We start from the raw sequence: 23,372 nt of genomic DNA on the forward strand, positions 1-23,372 counted from the left end.
GCAGAAGAAGGGATGGGCAGGGCTGGCAGGCAGAGAGAATAACAAGGAGAAAGCGAGAGGAGGAAAGAGGACAGCAGGGGTCAGCCAGCCACCCAGCAACACGGCCAACCACAGAGTAAGAAATAAAGAAAGGTATATAGAACAGAGAACAATAAAAGCCCAGAGGCAAATCATAGACAGGATAATTAAGTTAAGAAAAGTTGACAAGAAATACACCAAGCTAAGGCTGGGCATTCATAAGTAAGAATAAGTCTTCGTGTGGTTATTTGGGAGCAGGTTCCCCCAAAAGTAAACAAACAAACAAACAAATTAAAAGCCATTTCTAAGCCACAATCTCTACATCTGTGAAATGGGAGCAGGCCTGTTGACCAAGGTCTGGGAGGAGCTGGTTGCTCTGTTTGGCTCTCCCTCTGTGGATCTGCTAGGTTGGAGCTGCCTGACTTCTGTCTTCTGAATTCCCAAATGTTTACTCATTGCCCCTCTTCTCCTGGACTTCCCATTTGCTTGGAGACAAGAAAACAGTCTGAGGGATTTCTTTTCCACCCGTCAGAGAAGGCTGCTAGCCACATGCCAGCTTTGTTGTACCTCAAGGAATGGTGAGATCAGAGTCTCCACGCTTTATCAGTTGCCAGGAGCTCACCGGTGCTTTCTCTCAGGGGTGAGGACTCTGAGGCCCACAAAGGGAAGGTCTCTCCTGTGGGTCCCCAGCTGGGAGATACATAGCCCTTGCTGGAGACTGGGGGCTCAGGAGAGGAAAGGCACTGAAGACATGCCGTCTCCAGACACAGAAAGTGAGAGATCTGATGATTGACAGAACTCCCGGGCATGGCCCTCTCCTTGCTGGACATGGATGAGTGCTTGTAATGCATGTTATGCTTAAACTGTTTTGAAACATAGACATATCTTGTTTCTCACGTGTGTGTGAGTATCTTGAGGGGATCGATGCTGCCGGTGGGTGAGAACTTAGGAGCTGCCTTGAGAGTGACCATAGGCAGGGCACTGGGTTCAAAGGCTGACTAAGCACTGGCCAGCTGGGTACAAGTGTGGGCACTGAGTGAGGACCAGAGTATCAGTCTGCCCAGGACAGATGTCTTATAAACCAGCTGTGAGTTCTGAAGAGATGAGAGGATTTAAAGGCAAGTCTCAGGGGATCCTAAAAGCTGCTGTAAAGTTAGGGGAGACACCCTTGGACTGGAAAGGGAAGAGGCTAAGGCGGGAGGTTGTCTGTGGTTTCACAGGAATGGTACCTTAGCAGGGTCAGAAAAATGTATGGAAATCCCACTACCTTGAATCGACTTGAACTTCCAATAATAAAGTCCTTTCTCCTGAAAAAGAAAAGAAAATTAAAGCCAGGTGGTGGTGGCGCATGCCTTTAATCCCAACACTCAGGAGGCAGAGGCAGGTGGATCTCTGTGAGTTCGAGGCCAGCCTGGTCTACAAGAGCTAGTTCCAGAACAGGCTCCAAAGTTACAGAGAAACCCTGTATCAAAAAATAAAAAAAAGAAAGAAAGAAAAAAAAGAAAAGAAAAAGAAAAAAGAAAAAAGAAAGAAAATTAAAAAGATTTTTTTTTCTATATCTTTCTTGAATTCCCGGCTCTGTGTGGCTGCCCTGTCCTCCTGGCTGGGTATCCACACTTGACAACTGGGCACAACAAGACTCTCAGGTCTCTCTCCTTCAGGGCAGCAGGGAGAGTCCTCTTTCCTTCAGTGATGAGGCAGGAGAGTAGTGCTTAATGTAGAAAGTCTGGGTCATGCTGAGGGGGCAGGCAAGGGACAGAAAAAAACATGGACCACTTATCCACCTGCAGGAGAAAGGTCACGAGTGGGTGTCCACCTTCCGTCTCTGCTGTCTGAGCTGAGGGGCTCAACGTGGATCCCGAGGGCCTTTTCACACCTGCAATCGGTTTCTACATCCGTGAGAAGTGGGGAGTCCCACTTCACTGCCTGTCTCATGGGACAAGACTGTGAGGTCTGCAGGATGGCGTCATCTGCCTGCGAGATGTCACCCCGTAGGCCCCAAATGTCTTGCTGAAGGGTAACCTTTGGGAAGCCGTGGGCGCCTGCTTGAAGGCGTCTTGGTTTTCTCGCCCCTTCTGGAGGACCTGGCTGGGCTGGGCGGGCACTGCTTACCACATCCTCCTGATCCCCACCCCTTGCCTGGCCTCAGACAGACACCACAGCCTCTGCTGGTGGCTCTGTGCATCAGGCGAGCGCAGCTGTCTGCCCACTTCTCCTGTGTGTGCCTGACAGCTGCTTGCCTGTCTGACTGCAGGTCTGTCCATCCCTGGGGCGGCCAACTGGCCCCAGCCCCAGCTGTGCCCTGTCTCTGGCTGCCCCAGCTCTGCTGACTCCCTCTATGTAAGCCCTAAATGCCCAGCTAGCCTTCAGCCCCAGGACTGTCTCAGTGGTGACTCCTTTAGATTCTGGACTTGCACCGGACTGGACCCCTGCCCACCTTCTTAAACCCACACCAACCACCATCAGTCTGAGTCCCTCTGTGACTCCCACCCCCAGGAGGCCACCTGGTTACCCCAGCCTGAGGAATGGCTTTCTGAGGAGGACCTTGAAGAAGCAGGTAAGTAGACGCTAGCCCTGTTTCTCCCTGAGCCGACAGTCCTCAGGCTTTTGTGTCGCACTGTGGTGGGACTCTGAGCTGTCCTGTGCCTGTGTCACACCTGGGATACAGAGGCAGAGAAGGTTATATGCAATTAGGCTTGGTAGACGCAAGGCTGGGGTCCCTTGTTCAGCCGGCTTAGAATATCTGTGGGCTTTAGTGTGTGCGCTTGCGCGTTGTTGGAGGGTTGTGGAAGCAGGGGCATGGCTAACACGATCTCTTGCCTGAGCAAACTGCCTGCAAGAGTGGTGGGGAGAAGAAAGTGAGGTCTGGCTGGCTGCTAGTCTGCCCGACAATGGGTCGTAGGCAGGAGCACTGGGAAGCTTCCATGGGGGCTGTTTTGTGGGGAGGGCATCAGAGATGACTAGCCACTGTGGTTTATTACTTAAACTCCATCCAACCCTTCCAGGCGGGTGGGCTGCCTACTTCACAGATGAGGAGACCTGGCTCCACAGGGGAAGTATGACTTTCCTCATGGGACTCGCCAGGATATGGCAAGGTAGGCAGTCCAACCAGAGGCTGCCATCCAAATCCAGGGCATGGGTCACATGGTAAGAGACAACACCTCTTACATGGGGAGGAGAGGGTGAGTCTGGAGGTTGTTGGAGACCTAGCCTGGAAGGATGGAGAAGGAGAAGGCAGAAGGGTTGAGTGGAGAAGCCATGGGAGCTAATGTCTGTACTTAGGACTTGCCAAAGGGACCACAGCAGGTCACAGAAGCATGAGAGTGTCACAGGCAGCTCCTCAGAGAATACCTATGCTCCCTGAGGCAGCCTGGGTGTGAGAGCACATGTCAGCCTTTCTAAGTCTCGCTGGAGAACCTGGGCAAGTCTCGCTGCTTCTTCCAGCCTTCTGGGTCCTTCTTTGGTGCACCTGTGAACTGGGGAGCAAAGTGGCTCTATCTCTGTGAGGCTGTTTAAGAGAACTCCAGGATGTCAGTGTCGAGACTATGCATTCAGACATTCCCACTCCCAGGCACCTTGACCTGTGGAGGAGAAGGACTAGATGCTAGGAGATACAGAGAGAGCAGGAAAGGCTAGAACATCCCTCTCTACAGAGTTGTAGGCACTTAAGGACTTCCCAGAATCCTCAGAGTCCAAGTGAGGCCAGTGGTCCCACAAAGTCCAGTGTGTAGATGGCAATGCTGGGCTCCTTGGAGACATACCTATCCTTGGGTTAAGAGTGATGGGGAGAATCAGAGCAGAAATTGGAACCCGGCCTGTATGGTGGATGACACCCCATGGGAAGACTCACGGCCCGGAACACCACCTCAGGTCATTCCTCAGAGGGCACCCGGAGTGTGATCCCCACAGTGGGGTGCTCTCTGCAATAGCCCTGCCCTAGAGCTGCGGTCTGGTCCTCACTGGGCCTCACAGAGAGAATGATAGAACCCCTGCTTGACAGACAGGGGAGATTGGTCCCTCGTCCGAGGCTTCCAACATGCCCATCTCTAGAGGCCACTTCTGGCTTCTTTGGCCTGAGAGAGGGAGATGAGAGTTGACGCCATAAGGGGTGTCTGGCACTGGAAGGTAGGCAGCTGTCAGTAAGGAGAACAGCGTGGAAAAATGGACGAGAGGCAGCCAGGCTGCGTGCTTGGGGGAGGGCTTTCTTTTCTGTCCCACGGCCAAGCAGCACCAGACAGCCATGAGAAGGAGGGGTGTGCTTTCTCCCAAGGCCAGGCTCTGTGCTTGGCAGGGAGGAGGGCAGCCATAGCCAGTCAGTGCCCTCGACAGAAGAAGGCCAGCTGGAGATAGCATTTGGTTTTCTTTAACTACTAGGTATCTGCCTTGTTGCTGCTAACAACGAAGGAAGGTTCTTTCTCCATGCCACCCAGTCTGGTTCAAATTTGTGATTCCCCCATCTCAGCCTCCTGAGGGCTGGCATTACAGGTGTGTGCCACCCACTGTACCACATGGCTCTATGGTGCTTCAGCACTTGCTAGTGAGAAACCCGAGACTGAGGGAGTTAAGGTCGTTTTCAAGGACCACCCAGGGAGCCACTTGGAGGGGCTTTGTCCCATGGAGGTGGGTCAAAGGCTCCTTCAAGGAAGGTGTTCTCACCCTGGCCGCCTTTCCTTCAAATGCTGGTCCAGGGCCCCAGAAACACGAAGTGGGGGGAGCTGGGAGAGGCCCCACCCACAGCCCGCAGCTTGCAGGTGTCGCCCTCCTCCCCCACCACTCTGGCCCGGGACGAAGGGACTTTTCATGACGACTCAAACAGAAGCGCTGAGTAAACTTGGAACTTCTGAAACAACCTGAGAACATTCCCTGGCCGGGGCCCCTGAAGGACATCTGTGCCAGGGCCTCAGCCTGCTACTGTCCCTGCGGTCCCCAGGGAGGGTCAAAACACAGAACTGTCCCAGGAGGAGGGGCAAATGTACAGCCTGGCTCCCCCTCATGCCTCAACCTTCTTCGCTGTGTGGCCACGGATACGACTCTGGGCCTCTCTGGGCCTTTCTTCCTTGATCTGCTAAGTAAGTTTGGTGTGAAGACCAAGACTGAAGCCTCCCAATTCTGTCCTGTGCATATTAAAGACTCAGGCCTCCATCAAGCCAGGGTGGGCTGCGGAGAATGGAGGACCTAGTGCTGTCTCGGCCCAGTTCACTGATGGAGCTTCAAGCAGTCATGCTTCAGACCAGCCCCTGTGTGTGAGCCTCAGGGAGAGGCTGTACACCTGAGCAAGGCTGCAAGAATACTCGATTTTGCTCAGGTTGTGCAGGCTGGAGGAGGTTCTGGCGCATGGAGCCACACTACCACTGGGGGGAGGCAGGTCCTTCCTCATGGCCAGCTGCCACCCACCAAGCCATGAGCCTGATTTCCTCAGCTGTAACACAACCCACCGTGCTGGGGAAAACAAGCACCGGTAAACTCAGCTGCCTACTTCCTTGCTTCCTGCTTGAAGCACGACCGCTGAGCCTGGTCTACAGATGTACAGAGTTGAGCTCAGACAAAGCCAAAAAAGGTGGCTGAAGACCCACGAGAGTCAGGGTTCTCATCTGGTCCAGGCCTGCTAGTCTCATTCATCCACCTGGAAACTCTGCTGAACGGAGCCTGTGGTGTGCCATCTCTGAATATCCTCGGTCGTGTCTAATCTGAGGACAGTCTTCTCTATCCGACTCTAGGAGCTGGGACTGCTGCCCAGGGCGTGTGCGTGTGACGGGGGGGGGGTGGTGTGGGGGGTACCTCTTGGGGATAATGACAAAGCTGATGGGAAAACCGGGTCTCCGGGAACTGCTCAGTGGCTGTTCCATTGCGTGGCCCCCATTCATCCGTTCACTCATTATCAATGCGTTCTGCACCCCATTCTGCCCACGGGGGATGTTGTGGTGAAGAAAGCTGGTGATTTGTCAACCTCTGGGACCTGATGTGTCCAGACAATGATGGGTCTTAAAGACAAGACAGAAGCAGTCACTGTCCTGATATTATGACAGCTATGAAGAGGACCAGAGTGGACCCACCTGCAAGGAAGGAGTCTCTCTAGGGGGTGACCCTGAGTTGAAATCTGTAGGGGGAGAGAGTTTTAGCAGAGCAATCACATGTGCAAAGGTCCTAAGATAGGGGATACTGGAGCACTGATGTTCTTATCCTACAGAAATGCGGAGGCTTTCAGTGTCTCAGCTTGCTGAAGTTAAGAAACAGGAACCCAAGAGAGTCAATTGAACACCAGAGTACACAGGCTGCATGGTTTGTCACCAAAGAAAGGGACTCCTGTCATTTAGCCATCTGTGCAACCTGTGTGTGCACCTGCTGGGTGCGAGGCAGGGCTTAGCCACAGGGGGCTAGGCAGGAACCAAGCCCATGTGGTTTCTGCCGGGTTGTTGCTTAGAAGATGAATGGAAACGGTGTGTGTGTCGGGGCGGGGGGGGGGGGGGGGAGGAGACAGAACCCAGAGGAAGAGGTGACTCACTCTCTTTGGAGAGATCAAAGAAGACAGCCATGACATTTGAACTTAGCTTTGAAGACCCAGTAGGAGGCCGACAGTCAGGGAACACAGAAAGTTCCAATGACTGAAAGTTCCAGGTGTGAAGGTTGAAAGCCAGGCGAAGGCAACTAATGAGTGAGATCCTGGCAGTCTGGTGTGCTTGGGGAGCCCAGAGCAAGCCATGAAAGGGTGGTGTGTGTGTGTGTGTGTGTGTGTGTGTGTTTACATGCTAGGCTTTTCTCTGCAGGTCTAGGTGAGATTGTGGAATGATGCGGAGGAAGGATGGGTTGGAGGACATAGCCAGAGACCGGGGCCAGAGAAGAGCAGCAGACAGGTCCGTGCCTGGAGGAGCCAGAGGCCCTCCCTCTGGTTCCCCCTTGGGAAGTCCCTAAACAGACACACTTCTCCTTCTGGTGACCTGCTGGCTCTTGTGCATGGCTCTTCTGGGGAGTCCCTCTGCGCCTGCCCCATGGCTCTTCTGTCAGGGTAGGGATGGGACATTTTACTTTCAGAATATTTTCACCTTTCACTTTCAACCCTGTTGCTCCCACATTGTTTATCATGAGCTGATCACAGCCTGAAATTGATCAAGTAGATCCCATTCCTTGATCGTTAGTGGGAACAGGGCAGGGAAACCAAGAACTCAGGGTCTTCCAGTTCAGGGGAGATGGGATGCATGTCACGAATGCACAGGTCTGGTTAGGTCACATGGGGACTTTGCTTCTTGGCACAGAACCTTGAAGTGGAGGCGCTGGGACCCACGTGGCAAGGACACACTTTCCAAGGCAGTCCCATCAATTCAAACCTCCACTCTAAGGATGCAGAGAAACCATGACAAGGACTGACTGCGGGCTCTTTCCTGAGCGCTCAGAATTCTTTTCTGTTTTACGTATCAGGTAAACTGAGCAGTGCACGCACGCGTGGAGGCCAGAGGTCATTGCTGAGTTCCCTTCTCCATCGCTGCCCACCTTTTGGTTGAGACGGGGTCTCTCACTGAACCTGGCACTCACCATTTCGACTAGGCTGGCTGTCAGCGAGCTTTATGGCTCCACCTGTCTCTGCCTCCCAACACTGAGGCTGCAGAAACATGGAGCCGTCCCTGACTCTTGAATGGGTGCTGGGGATCTGAGGTTGGGTCCTCGTACTCATTCAGCAGGCACTTGGCTCAACGAGCCACTGCATCGCCCCACTAGGTGAACAGCCTTTCTTAATGTTCAGGAAATCCAGTTTATCACTCTTCTTTTCTCTTTATTCCTGAGCTAGAAGTGTGTTTAGGTAGTGGGACTAGCACCAAGGCCATTAGAACATTGTAGTTGGTGATTTTATTCTTTGGGACACTGCTACCCAACTCCCAAATAAATACACAGAGACGGCGTCTTACTTATGAATGCCCGGCCTAAGCTTGCCTTGTTTCTAGTCAGCTTTTCTAACTTAAATTATCCCGTTTCTCTTTAACTACATTTGCCTCTGGGTTTTTAACCTTTCTTTATTTTATACATCTTTCTTCCCTTCTTACTCCATGGCTAGATGCGTGCCTGGGGGGTTGACCCCCTAGCACCTTTCTCTCCTCCTTTTCTGGCCACTCTCTCTTTTTTTGGGCCTAGATTTCTCCTCCTATTTATTCTCTCTGCCTGGAAGCCCTACCTATCCCTCTCCTGTCTAATTATTGGCCGTTCAGCTCTTTATTAGACAGTGAGGTGTTTTAGACAGGCAAAGTAACACAGCTTCACAGAGTTAAACAAATGCAACATAAAAGAATGCAACACATCTTTGCATGATTAAACAAATGTTCCACAGCAGAACAAAAGTAACACATCTTAAGCTAATATTCCACAACAGAGCATCATTCCACTTTCTTCTGGGTCATTTATTATTTCACTTTCACATTCAGCCTACAGCATGTCTGGAACTGACTTTTATTTCCTGACAGTACTGGGTGATTGAAGCTAGGGCCTTGTGCACGCCTGTAGAGTACTCGACTCTTGAGATATGGCCCAGCCCCAAGAATTGACTTTTATGTACCGTGTGAAATAGGGGTCAAGGGTTGTTTTTATCTGCATGATTATTCAACTAATATGCCATCTTTGTTGTTGCTTTGATTGCTTTTATGTGTTTGTTGTTTTGAGACAGAACCTCTTTGTGTATGGCTGCCCTGGAGCTTGCTACATAGACCAGGCTGACCTCAGATTCACAGAGACTCTCCTGCTTCTGCCTCCCTGGTACTGGGATTAAAAACATGAGCCTGGCTTTGCTGTTGTTTTGAGACGGCAGTCTCTCCATGTAGCTCAAGCTAACCTAAAACTTCCCATTATTTTAAATGCCAGGCCTCCTCCAGCCAAATGTAGTGGTGATTTTGTCGGCAGTCCAGCGGCTACAAGCCAGTTCATTTGCGGCCCTCCTTCTTTCCCATTGGGCAGTTTGGTTTCTTGGCAGTGACTCTGTATATTCACCTCTCCATAAACTTCGACTTCCTTTAAATGACTCCGCTAATGTTGGAATAATCTTATCAGCTTCCCCGGGGAAGCCCTGCTAGAGATTGTATGTATGCTGAGACTTCCTTGAAACCTCTCTGTCCATGAGCACAGTCTGTCCAGCCCCTCATTTCTCACTCCTCTCATTCATCTTAGCGAGTCTGACATTGTTTGAGCCATTCTTGACTGGCTGTCTCTTTGTTGTTAACGTTAAGCTACACCATTTTACTTATTTGCTTGAGGGGGTGTGGCACGGCATGCATGCGGAAGACAGGGGGCAACAGAGAGACAGTTCTCTCCTGCCTTGTGGGTCTGTCTTAGTTAGGGGTTCTAGCTGTGAAGAGACAAAGGTGACTGTTGGGGGAAGGGTTTATTTCATCTTACAGCCTGTAGTTCGACATCCAGGGAAATCAAGGGCAGGAACTCAAGGCAGGAACCTGGAAGCAGGAACCGAAGCAGAAGCCGTGGAGGGATGCTGCTTACTGGCTTTCTCCACCTATCAGCTGCTGCTGTCCTTGGCAGTCATCACCTGGTCCTGTCATCTCTAAAACGCTGGGGTCTCCACGGCAACTGGGCTGCACTGAGAGTCGCTTCTGAGCTCTCCTCGGGGGCTCTGATCCTACCACAGGGTGCCAAACCTCAACTTTTCTCCGTGACCCCTTCAAGCCTTCAAAGCCAGTATTATTTGGAGCACTCGTACACATTACCAAGTTCTGCTGCCAGCCTGAGGTTCTGCCTTGGGGGCCTCTGGAGCACAGCTTTGTGTGCTGACTCTGAGGAAGCATCTAGAAGATTTCCCTCAGTGATGCTGGTATCTTCTTAGTCACAGCCAGTTTTTCAGCCCCAGTGGACCAGAACCACAGATTCTTAATTCATACTATCAAAAGGCCTCAGCCAGGTCTCTCACAGGCCTCCCGTGTCTACTGCTCTCAGAATTATCTTCTACGTTCCCATGGCTCCTTAGTTCTGGGTACTCATTGATCTTTCCAGCCCAAAGCTCCAAAGTCTTTCCACAATCCTCCCCGCAAAATACAGTCAGGTCCCATCACAGCAGCACCCTGTGACCGGGTACCAGTCTCTACCTTATGTGGAGTTTCTATTGCTGGGATAAAACGTCATGGCCAAAAGCAACTTGGGGAGGAAAGGTTTTATTTCAGCTTCTGCATCTCAGGCCCCACTCCCAAACTGAAGGAAGCCAGAGCAAGAGCTCATCAGAAGCCATGAAAGACTACTGCTTACTGGCTTGATCCTCCTGGACTGTTCAGTCTGTTTCCTCATACCACCCAGGACCAGCTGCCCAGAAGTGAGGCCTCCCTGTGGCCTGGGCCTGCCCACATCAACCATCTGTCAAGAAAATGCCCTACAGACTTGCCTACAGGCAATCCGAATGGAGGCATTTTCTTAATTGGACTAATTGAGATTCTAGCCAGATAAAACTAGTGTTGAGTTGACAAAAGCAACCACCAAAAATCCCAGACAAAAACATCCCAGGATCTCTGGCATCAAATTCAGATTGTCTGGCTTGGCAGCAAACACCCTTTGAGCCATCCCACTGGCCTGAAATGATGTAATTTTAAAATTTCACATTTGATCTTTGTATATGAAAATAGATGTTTACCCAGATAGTGGTGGCAGCATATACCTTTAATTCCAGCACTCAGAAGGCAGAGGCAAACAGATCTCTGTGAGTGTGGACCCTGTTTGGTCTACAACGCAAATTCCAGGACAGCCAGGGCTACTCAGAGAAACCCTGTCTGGAAAAAAAAAAACCAAACCAGTGACAAAAAGAAAGAAAGAAAGAAAGAAAGAAAGAGAAAAAGAGAGGGAGAGAGAGAGAGAGAGAATAGACTGTGTACATTTCATCACCCAGTTACCGCATTTCTCAGGCTAAAGGAAGAAATAGCCGGCTGTAAACATAGCTTACCGCTTCACTGACCACTGGATCAAACCTCTCTCTTCCATCCTCCCTCCTCCTCCTCCCTCCTTCTCCTTCCCTCTCCCATCTATCTTTTCTTTTTCTCCTTCAAATAGTAAATGGAGTCTCATTGTGGTTTCAGGCTGACCTGAGAACTGGGAATGTATGCCAGGAGGGTCTCCTCTCCTCTCTCTCTCTCTCTTCTCCGTTCTCCTACTTCTCTCATCAAACGAACAAAGCATAGCAGTTCCTCCCAAAAGATATCTAATCCCCCCTCCTCCTCTCTCTCTCTCTCTCTCTCTCTCTCTCTCTCTCTCTCTCTCTCTCTCTCTCTCTCTCTCTCTCGATGTTATCTCATTCTGTAACCCTTCAGACTGACCTGAAATACTGCCTTAGACTCCTCAAGGCTGGGTTACAGGAGTGAGTCTGCCTAGCTTGCCTTTCGTGATGTTTTTGGTTTCTGCCTTTGGCAATCTCATACAGCAAGGTGTGATGCCGAGCAGTGTCCTAGACTTGGGTTCAGTATGCATATGTGTGCGTACTCATGTGCACGTGCATATGCGTGTGCATGCGTATGTGTGCATGTGTGTACACATACACTTGAGCACTTATGGAGGCCAGAGGTCACTCTTGGTATCTTTTTCACTGGCTCTCACCTTCCATTTTTAGACACTGAACGTGGAAGTCCTGATCAGCTAGACTGGCTGGTCTGTGGACTCCAGGGATCCTGTCTCAGCACCCCCAGCGTGGTATTACTCATATGCTCACCCAGCTTTCACATGGGTGTGGGCATGCAAATCAAGTCCCCAGACGTGGACAGCGGGCACATTACTGTATGAGCTGCCTACCGCCCCTTTACTGTCACCATGTTAGAGTGGAGAGCACAATGCTGTTCTAGACTTGACAGTGCCAAGTGGCAGAGTGCTAGCCCTCCTCCCTCTTGCTTGAGAGAAAGTTCTAGATCTTTCAAACAACAGTGTCCCTTCTCTCCTTTCCGTTTGCTCACTGTTTCTGAGATGGGGTGGCAGCATTTGTCTTTCTGTGACTGGTTTATTTCACTTCTTAGTTTCGCCCAGATTGCAACACATGACAGCAGTCCCTTCCCTTTTAGAGGCTGAGTCCATTCCATCGTATGCTCAGAGCATATTTTGTTTGTGGATGGACTAAGATTGCTTACGCATGTCATTTATTGTAAATATTGGGGCAGTAAACAGGAGTGTGAAAACACATGATTGAAATGCCACTTTAAATTACTTTGAATACATACTTGCTACTTCTAGTTTTAATTAATTTTTTCATCATTGTACAACCCTACCAAACATGCAGAAGAATTGTGATTCCTGCACACCTTCACCCATATTTTTATTTATTTATTTTATTTTGAGAGAGTGGTCACGGTGTCTGGTGCAAGATATGCCTTATTGGACTTTGATGTTCATTGCCCCATAGTGATATTGAGATGTTCTCCGTATGCTTGTTGGCCATTGGGAGCCCCTCTGGAGAAATGGCCCTCATGCATTTTAACATGGGGCTCTTACTGAGTTGCAGTGGTTTTTTGTATCTTCTGGGTCCTAAGGCCTTGCCTGACATTTGGTTTGAGGGAGCATCCCTCTCTAGCTGCTTTAAGTTTGTGTTTGCTCTGGTGGCTGGGTTTTATCCAGGGGCATTTGTAGTTTTGGCTTCCAACCATCTTGTGTTCATTCCTGCATGTGGTAAGACAGGAGATCAACTTCACTGACTCCTCCCGATGAGCCTCTTCCCCGCCATTCCTTGTATTTTCATGTTTGTTCCAGGCTGGCCTCAGACTTCCTACGTGCAGCCTAGGATGACTAGCAACTCCTGAGGCCCTGTCTCTACTTCCAGATGCTGGGATTACATGCATAGGCACTGTTTCTTGAAGCCCTGTGCTTTCACCCTTGTGGTTCTGGTGACCTTGTAGAAAACGTGTTTGATCATCGCATGTAGGCTTGTTTAGGGGCTTGCTATTCTTTGCCGTTGTACTCTGTCTGTATTTAACCCAGTACCAATTATAACTGTGGCTTAAAATTTTTTTAAAGATTTATTTATTTTTATTTTACGTGTATGGGTGTTTTGCCTGCATGTATGTAGGTGCATGTGACTACAGTGTCCATGGAGTCCAGAAGGGGGCATAGTCTCCCATGTGACTAGAGTTACAGATGGTTGTGAGACGTCATGTGGGTGCTGGGAACCGAACCCAGGTCCCGTGGAAAAGCAGTCAGTACTCATAACCTCTGAGCGATCTCTTTAGTCCATTGATCACTGTAATTGTAAAATATGTTTTTAAACCTAGAAAGCCTCCAACTTTGCTTTTCCATCTCTAGATTGATTTTGGCTACTCAAGATCCTTCATGATTCCATATAAATTCTATGATGGGTTTTTCTATTTCTAAAAAAAGCACTATTAGTGTTTTGGTAGAAATTATTTAACTTTGTAGTTACTCTCAGCAATATTGACATCTTAACAATATTGCCTTTCATTCCATGAAGTGATATCTTTTTATTTATTTTGGTCTTGTAAACATAGTCCCACCTGGTTCCACAGTCATTCAGTCCCAAAGAAACACACAGAGGCACATATTAATTATAAACTGTTTGGCCTATTAGCTCAGGCTTACTATTAACTAGCACTTACAGCTTAAATTAACCCATAACTCTTATCTATGTTTAGCCATGTGGCTTGGTACCTTTCCTTAGTGCAGCATTCTTATCTTGCTTCCTCTGCATCTGGTTGGTGATTGCATCTCTGCCTTTCTTCTTCCCAGAACTCTCCTAGTCTGGTTGCCCCACCTATACTTCCTGCTTGGCTACTGGCCAATCAGCATTTTATTAAACCAGTATGAGTGACAAATCTTTACAGTGTACAAGAGCATTCTTCCCCCCCCCCTTCTGCAGTGTCTTTTTTAAATTTCTTTCAATAATGTGTTATTTGGCTGGAGAGATGGTTCAGCAGTTAAGAGCACTGACTTCTTCCAGATGTCCTGAGTTCAATTCCCAGCAACCACATGGTGGCTCACAACCATCTGTCATGAGATCTGGTGCCCTCTTCTGACCTGCAGGCAGAAATGCAGACAGAACACTGTATACATAATAAATATTTTAAAAATGATGTGTTACAGTTCTCCAAGTAAAGTATTTTATTATTTTTGATGCTATTATAAATAGGTTTGATTAATTTCTTTAATTTCATTGTTTTAATTGTGTATAGGCCTGTGTCTGCATGCGTGCAGGGGCCTGAGGAGGCCAGAGGCATTGGATCCCTAGAGCTTTAGGTACAGGTGGCTGTGAGCCACCTGATGTGGGTGCTGGGAATGCAAGGTGCTCTGGGAACATGTCAAATGCCCTTAGCCACTGAGCCATCTCTCCAGCCCCTTAATTTCCCTTTTGATTATTGTTTGTGTATAGAAAAAAATGCAACTAGTATTTATGTCTTGGTTTTGTATTCTTTAACCTTGCTGGACTCCTATATTCAATGTAACTTTTTCAGTGTGGGCTCATTAGTATTTTCTACATATAAGGTCACGTTATCTTCAAGCAGAGATAATTTTCCTCTTTCTTTTTAAGTGCTCTTTATTTCTTTTTCCTTCTTAATTGCTGTGGCTAAGACTTCCAGCTGAACAGAAGTGGCAAGACTGAGTCCTTCCCGTTTCTGATCTCAGAGTGAGTTGGTTTGTTTTACTGTGGACTTTCATATGTGCCTGTACTATGTTGAAATGACTGCTGTTTGTTTGTGGCATGTTTCAGACTTTTCTAGGTACTCAGAATCCTGGCTGTCCTGGAACTCACTCTTGTAGACCAGGCTGGCCTCAAACTCATAGAGATCTACGTGCCTCTGCCTCCTGAGTGCTGGGATTAAAGGCGTGCGCCACCACCGCCTGGCAGGCACTTAGTGTTTTGATCTTCATGAGATTTTTGTTGTTGCTGCCTTGCTGTGTTGGATAGAATCATTATCATAATAGATACTCGTGGGTCTTTTACCTATCCTTAGGAGAAACATGTTTAATATTTGATGTGGGCATGTTGGTACAGCTCTGTAATTTCAGCATTCAAAATGCTGAGGCAGGAGAATAAGGAGCTTGTGGCCATCTTCAAAACAGAGAAAGATTTTGACTTAACAAAAACTATATATGTATGTATAATATTAATTTGGCCATTAAGGACACTACATACTGTCTCTGTGTGTATCCTTATCAGAGTTAAGGTTTCTCTATAGCTTTGGAGCCTGTCCTAAAACTTACTCTGTAGACCAGGCTGGCCTTGAACTCACAGAGATCCGCCTGCCTCTGCCTCCCAAGTGCTGGGATTAAAGGCATGCGCCACTACCACCTGACTTTTGACAAGTTTTCAAAACCATGAATGGATATCTCAATTCATTAAATATGTTTTCTGAACCTACTGAATAGTCAGATAAAATTTTACTTTCTTTTGTAAATGGAATGAAATAGATGGTCAAACATACCGTCCATATGGATATAAATGACATAAAAAAGTATTAGCTACTTTTGTATCATTATATCTGAATGTTAGCATTTTGTTTAGGATTTTTGTGTTTTACTTGTGAAATTTTACTTCCTTTTAACCTCACTTATTGATGTCATGGTTGGGTTACATTCCAGGGTCAAGTTGATTTAAGAAGTACAGATATGTTTTAGGGTAAAGTCTGTAAAAACAACTATCTTGTTATTTTTGTCTTTTTGTTTTTTGGGTCCGATCTACTTTTGTTCCCTTTTTTCTTCTTGTTAGATGTTCTATTCTTGAACATCCTTCTTATCTCAAAGAGGCATAGTGGTGTGTGCCGTGGTCCCAGTTGCACAGGAGTTGATATAAAAGGATCATGTGAGCCCAGGAGTTCTGGGCTATCCTAGGCTACATACCAAGACCTCCCATCTCTCAAAATTCAACTCTCTGTTTTCTATTCTTTTGCTTGTTATTACATTCCTTTGTTTGTGCTTAGTGCTTATCTGAGAGTCCTTAAAGGAATTTTTTTGCTAGACATGAATTTTTCTAGATAAATATACATGTATATAATATATATAATTGTATGTTTACATTTAAAAATTTCAGCCTTTAAGGTTTTTTTTATTGTTTCTTGACTTCTGTTACTTCTGAGGAAGCCAGCTGTCAGTCATATTATGTCCTCTTTGAAGGTAAATGATTTTCTCTCTGTAGTACTGTCAGTGTATCTTTGTCTTGAATTTAACTTTATTATTATGATAATTATTACTGTTTGTTTTTTGAGACAGGGTTTCTCTGTGTAGCCCTTGCTGTCCTGGAACTTTCTATGTAGACCTTACTGGCCTTGAACTCAGAGATCTGCCTGCCTCTGCCTCCAGATTAAAGGCATACATACCACTGCCCATTTTGTCTTTAATTTTAAATATAGTTTTATAGGGCTAGAGATGTAGCCCAGTGGGTAGGGTGCTTGCTTAGTATACATGAACCACTGGGTTTGATCCCCAGCCCGGTATAAACCAGTGTGATGGTGCACACCTGTAATAATAGCATTTGGGGGGTGGAAACAGGAAATCAAAAGCTTAAAGTCATCCCCAGTTACATAGCTACAGGATCTTGATGCCAACCTGGGCTACATGAGACTCTGTGTGAAAAGAGAAAATGGAAAAGGAGAAAGGAAGGAAGGAAGGAGGCATTTCTGTGATGTCCCCAGATGAGGTTTTCTTTGAATTTATCTTCTTTGAGATTTGTAGAACTTTTTGAATTGGTAGCTAAATGTCTTTTGCAAGTGTAGAAAAATCTTTACCCAGTAGCTCTATTATTACTTCTGGCTTAGTTTCTTTTTTTCCTTTATTAACTACCGGGTTCATTGATTATCTAACTACTGCGAAGAAACATCTAACAAGAACAACTTATCGGGGAAAGGTTTATTTTGGCTCACAGACACGAAGGTATCAGTCTAGCATGGTGAGGAAGGTACCAAGGAACAGAGTAGTTCGCAGCATGGTGGCCAGGAAACGGAGACAAAGAATAGACAGGGAACACAGGAAGGGGCCAGAGCAAGACAGACCCCCAAGACACAACCCCAGTTACTGACTTCCTCCACCCCACATCTTACTTTGCACCGTGTTGCAACAATGCCTCATATCATAAACTCATAGAGGGGGCGGTGATCCTGCAGGAGCTCAGAACCTCAGACTCCATCACTTCTGGAAATGCCTCACAGCACCCTCAAAGTCCGACCTTCTCCGGTGTTTATTAATCTGATCAGGTTGACCGTTAAGGTCATCCTTGGCTACATAGCAAGTTCTGTTTCAAAAGCTAACTAAGCAAAAGTCCTCAGTCAAAGGACAAATTAATGCATAGAATAGTAATTCTACTTATGAAAGGTGTGCGCTTTTTAAAAAAGAAGGTAGGATCAATACCGTGAAGGGATTAATAAGAATTCGCACTGCGTGTGTCTTAAGTTGTGTGAGTGTTATATGAGAATCTGTGCTCCCGGTTCTTGGACAGTGGGTGTGCGTGGGTGACCAGCCATCCTCACAACACTGCAGGTGTGTCGTTTGCTGATTTCTGTGTGCCGAAGCATTTCTTCCTCTGTCTGCTTTCGACTGAGCAACCTTCAGCTCACAACCCCCCTTCCGATGTCTCTCATGGCTTGTCAAGTTCATCCCTTCACTGCTAATGAATTCCAAGTGTTTCGGGATTTTGATTTTCAAATATAACAAGTAGAATTCTCATCCCTGCTCCTTCCTATTCCCCCCCCCCCAACCCATTTCCTCCACTCCTGTCATCAGGGCCGTCACACTTCAAGCCTGTGCTGTAGAACAGAGCTACACCCTCTAACCAAGAACTCTTTTTTGTTTGTTTTTCTGAGAAAGGGTCTCACTGCATAACCTTGGTTGGCCTTGAACTCACAGAGATCCACCTGCCTCTACCTCCCTGGTGCTGAGATTAAAGGCGTGCTCCACAGAGCTAGGCCCCAGGAATTCTTAACCGCGACACCTAGAGAGAAGTAAATGCAGTACTGGGCTCTGAATCACTGTGCTTTTCTGGTGCCCTGGGCTCTGGTTGTTGGTCGTGAGCTCTGTGCACAGCTCCCCTTATCCCTTTAACGGAACACGGGCAGCGAGAATGAAGATGTGGAGCCTGTGGACGAAGCTGATGCTTTCCGGATAGAGTCTCATTTCCTTCTAAGAGGCACACAGCACACACAGCATTGCCATGGGACAGCTGATTCTGAGCTAGTCCAGATTCCTGCTTCTCAGCCTTTGCTGGTGACTGAGCACTGACCAGCCCTGGCTCCAATTCTTCCCTCTGCTTGGTGAAACTGCTAGAAACTTCTATGGGCTTTCAGCCCACCCCAGGTGCCTTGTGGCTGTTCATCTCCAGTGACTTGGGAAATCGTTAACGAGGGAAATGCAGGACCAGAGGGCTTGTTCCTTCTGCCATTTTGCATCTCACCTGGCTGCCCGACTTCTCCTCTGGCTTGCCAGTGGCTCTCAGATGGGTCATCAGCCGATACCAGCCCCTCCATCACCCCGCAGTGGAAGTCCTCAATGCATGTGATATTTTACACAACTAAGATTTGCTTGTGCTAAAATTGCTGGCCCTTAGACTGCTGTGAGATTGTTTAGACATGGGAAAGGGTCACCCAGTGTTGCTGGGCTTTCCCAAATTATGCAGATCCCAGAAACACCTTCCCAGCCTCTTCCTTCTGTACATCAGTCAAAACGCAGTGTTTCAGGCTGGGCACAGTGGCATGCACATTTATTCCCAGCACCCAGGAGACTGACACAAGCCCAACTCTGCATGTTTGCGGCCAGCCTGATCTACATAGTTATAGTCTTACCAAGGCTATGTAGTAAGATCCTGTCTCAAGGAAAGGGAAGGGAGGGGAGCGGAGGGGAAGGGAGGGGAGCGGAGGGGAGGGGAGGGAAGGGAAGGGGAGGGGAGGGGAGAGAAGGGAAGGACAGGGAGGGTAGGGTAGGGTAGGGGAGAGGAGGGAAGGGAAGGGAAGGGAAGGGAAGGGAAGGGAAGGGAAGGGAAGGGAAGGGAAGGGAAGGGAAAGGAGGAAAGTGATGCTTGTCTTCTCTCCAGGCTCCTTTATGTCATACAACAGACATCCATCCACTTAAAACAGCTTGTGGAATTGTTCCGTGGGGCTCCAAGAATGACAGGGCTGACATCATCCTTCACGTTCTTTCTTGCCTTCTTTTGGGTACACATTCCATCCTGTGAATCACCTGCTTTGCTGTGGGTGTGGGCCATGGGAAGTGATTCATTCCCATGTTTGGCCTGCAAAGCCCCACTTGTTTTCCTCCATCCCTCTGCTAATGAGGACTCGGGTTGTTTCTAGTTTCTCGCTATTAAGCATGGTGAGGCTTCCGACAGCTTCTTGTACGCTGGTGAGCATCGGCATGGTGTGACTGGTTCCTTGGGAAGCCATTGTCTCTGTTAATTAGGTCAAAAAAAAACACCCTAATTTCCGGATCAATGGTATCTTCATCTCTCCCTGGCCATGATTAGCAGTCCCTGTATCAGATTCTGAGTGATGCCATACGAGTTTTAGCTCCTGGCCCATCTGATAGTGTCCGTGGTAAGCCGTTGTGGTTTTATTTGCATTTCTCTGCGTGGTGAGAGGTTAGGCTCTTGTGTTCTCTGTGGCCCTTACATCAGTCTCATTTGCTACCCCAAACCTTCCCCACTTCCCTCCGAGTTCCTGAAATGTGGTCAGCTATTAGTCTGCATCATCCCATCCCCAGCGCTGGGGCCTGGCGGGTAAGCAGACTGATGGGTCCCCCATGCAATGATGCAGTCAGCTCTCACCATCAGCTTCAGCAAAGGCCCTTGACCTCCGCTGATAACGGAGAATACAGAATTCGAGAGGCAAGGTAACCTGCCCAAGGACACATAACTGGGGCGTAGTAGGTTTCAGGTCGTCTGTTTCCCACTTCGAGGGTCTGCAGAAGTTCCTGGAACACCTACTGCCTTTCTTGTGAGCCTCATGTGCATCCCGGGAAAGGAGTCAGGGCAAAGAGGCCAGAAGGATGAGAAGTCCCCTTTGGGGCTGAGAGTGTGAGGAGGGAGTCACAGGGACGCCTTGGTGCAATAGCCACTGGCATGGCCTCAGATCACGGAGCAGGAGTGTGAAACCTCAAAGCAGAGCCAGCATCTCCATTTGGTGCTAGCCCTTCTTCAATACTTCTGACACCCCTCCCCCACTTTTAAAGAAAAACAGAAGGGAATCACCAACTCCTGGAGTATTCAGGAGGTGGCGTGACTGGGTTGTGCCTTCTTTCTGTCAGCTGTTATATCGCACAGTGGTGGGCTAGCTTCCCAGCAAGCTGGCTGTGGTTTGTTTAAGAAAAGCCCACGAGATGGCACAGCCGGTAAAGTGCTTAGCTGGATGACCGGAGTTCAATACCTGAGACCCACACAACGGACAGAAGCAGCTCTTTCAGGTTGTCCTCTGACATCAACATGTGTGCTTTGGCATACACACACACACACACACAAACACACACACACACACACACACACACAATGCAATTAAAACAGAAACATGTAACATCTGAGCCTGCAATTGGCTGTTGCAACTGTTTCATAAGCATCAAGTTGTCACAAGGGTCTGAGAGCCTGGAACCCTTCCCATCGGCACTTACAGATGAGGGCCTGCATTTGACACAGGCCTGAGATGACACAGCCTGGGTTTGAACTGAGGCCTTGCTGGCTCCACGGGGCACTTACCCAGCATGCTTGCTGCCCACAACCTCTTGGCTTCACCCTGCTATCTGTCAGTGGTAACAATGTGCTATTTTCTTTTGACACAAGTTTATTGGAGTAAAGCAATGGTCCGCAAGGGAAAGACAGTAAGTAGAGACAGCATCATGGAAATGTGAGGAGAAGTGAATGACAGAAGTTCTAGAATATTCCACAAAGGTAGCATGCTAAGGATTGGAAGGACTGCGGCTCAGGAAGAGGGCTCAGCTTGCACAGAGGCAGCGAGGTACCGCAGTGGGGGTACTTGGGAGAGGGTGTCTGTGCTGATTGGTTTTTGTCAACTTGCCACAAGCTAGGGTCATTTAGGAAGAGTGTAACTCAGTTTGGAGAATGTCACCATCAGACTGGCCTGTAGGCAGCCTGTGGGGCATTTTATTGATTGATGATTGACGTGGGAGGGCTCAACCCACTATGCTATCTCTGGGCAGGTCCTGGGCTCTATAAGAAAGCAGGCTGAGCAAGTCCCAGGGGAGCAAGCCAGCAAGCACCATCCCTACATGGCCTCTGCATCAGTTCCTGCCTCCAGGTTCCTGCCCTGACTTCCCTCAGACGGAGTGTGACCTGAGATCTGGAACATGAAATAAAGCCTTTATTCCCTAATTGCCCTTGGTCACAGCAACAGAAGGCAGATGAGAACAGTGAGCCATTCAGACAGCTGCCAGGGTGCACAGGAGCTGGTGTTCACACCTGACACCTGCCTCCTGGCTGGCCGCTCTCAACTGTGAGGTTTGGGGATAGAGAATGTGCCTATTTCAGAGATGGCAGCTGAGGCCAGTGGACAGAAGGGTCAGAGATCAGCTGGCTGCCAGTACTGGGCCCCTCCTCCACTCTGCTAGTCCAGGCCTCTTTGGAAAAAGCAACAGAAATATAATTAACAGCGATGGTGGGTGTTTGGGCTCATGTAAATGGAAAGTTCAGATATGGGCGTCAGAGACAACCTGATCCATGTTCTTACTGTAGCCCTGCTGTTGTGGCTTTAATCCGAAGTGTCTCCAACGGGCACCCTGGGGCAAGCGGGTGATTGGCTTGGCCATGCAGAGGGGCTGCAGTTTAGGGGGCATTGTCATCAGGAGGGTTGCTCATCCAGGCGGGCAGAGCAGCTGCTATCTGCCACTGACTTGTGCAGAGCTATGGTGTGAAGAACGGGAGGAGAGGCTCTTGACAAAGGGCAGAGGCTTTCTCTTTTCCCTGTGGCTGAGATGTGACACAAAGTTCTACTGGACTGGGGCTGGGGTCATAGATTTGACACTGTAGAGCCGGGCATGCTTGGAGTCACCCTCCTGTGGTCAGAGGTCACCTCTTCAGACTGTAACATCAGCATGGCCCCCCTCCACCCTCATCTTTCTTTGTCAGTGCTGGGACCAGAAACCAGGGACTCTCATATGTTTAGGCAAAGGCAGAACACTGAGTTCTGTTCCCGCCATGCTCTATTTAAAACTCACTACTGCCAGGACGGGCCCCACCCCCTGAGCTCTTCTAACCCTAATGTCCTCCATTCTATTAAGTTTGGTTTGGGCCTTAGGTTCTAACATACAAAGTTGGGGGGACACAGTCAAACTATACCACAAGATTTGTGAGGGCAAGGGCCACCCAAGATCAGTGTTACTCAAAGCAGCAAGTCGACATTTCCCATAACGTTTTATTCTGATACTGATGTTAGAGCAATGACTATAATTACAATCATTAGAAGGCAAAGGCAGAAGCAGTGAGTTCACAGGGTCAAAACTAGCTTCGGTTACATAGTCAAGACTCTATCTCAAGAGGGAAGGGAAGAAAAAAGGAGGAAATTACACCCTTGCAGCGGGGTGGGGGTGGGGGGAACGTGAGTAGCAATGTTTAGACTGGGGTTGGAGTCAAATGTTTAAGGCCATTTATAGAAAATATTAAATATATAATTTTGAGAGTGAGGCCTTTTGGAAGCCCGTTGGGCACACTGTTCTTGGGGTTCTGTCCTAGAAGCTTCTAGACTCTGCTCTAGCTCAGTCAGCTCAGCGGTCTGTCAGAGCCTACACTTGGCTTTCTTGCACATCACGTTGTTGAATTGTTACAAAGCTCTGGACAGGCCTCCATTGCTTCATTTCATGAGGCCCAGAGACAGCAAGAGGCGGGCCTGGAGCACACAGCTGCCTATCTGAACCTTGGGCCTTTACTGTTTCTTTGATGATAGTTAGGTAGGCCAGTCAGTGCTGCTGGATCTAGGGGAACCCCAAATGAAGCACTGTCTTATTGTGGGGTCAGGGATGGTGTCTGGGAAAAGCCATGGGTCTGACCTGGTCTGTACATGGGCCAGCTTCCCTCAAGGCCCTGGTCCCAGCTCCATGCTGGAGGACTGAGCCTGCATGGGGTCCTTGAGCCAGGGAAATAGTCCCCCTGGGTTAGCACTTCCACAGGCAAGGGGCAGGAGGAGACCGGTGTTGGCCACCTATGGTTTGCTGCCCACAGTATCATCATTTCCTTGGTTCAACAAGGGCCTTTGTCCATCTCAGCCAGTCGGGGGCTCCAGGCAGCTTTTCTTTTGTCTTGCTCTCCTTGTGTGCCTCTGTAGGGCAGCTGGGCTTCCTTTTAGAAGAAGAAGTACCCTTGGGCTAACCTTATCTTTAGTATTCAACAAGAGGGCTTCTTTGTGAGCGTTGGACTGGTTGATCATTTGATGTGGCAGGGACAGATCCTGTCATGGGAAGGCTGCTCAGTGCCCGGC

At 48.6% G+C, this 23,372-nt stretch overlaps 1 protein-coding gene across 1 annotated transcript in view; it reads left to right on the forward strand.

Moving 5' to 3' along the window:
- The first annotated feature begins 2,203 nt into the window (after window positions 1–2,203).
- Il21r (interleukin 21 receptor) overlaps window positions 2,204–23,372 on the forward strand; it is a 33,928-nt gene continuing 12,759 nt past the window's right edge. Inside the window, exon 1 of the mRNA XM_038340294.2 lies at window positions 2,204–2,575. The gene's annotated coding sequence lies outside the window, so the exon portion shown is untranslated. The remainder of the gene's footprint in view (window positions 2,576–23,372) is intronic.

The sequence above is a fragment of the Arvicola amphibius genome, chromosome 1 (assembly GCF_903992535.2).
Source record: "Arvicola amphibius chromosome 1, mArvAmp1.2, whole genome shotgun sequence".
Lineage (NCBI taxonomy): Eukaryota > Metazoa > Chordata > Mammalia > Rodentia > Cricetidae > Arvicola > Arvicola amphibius.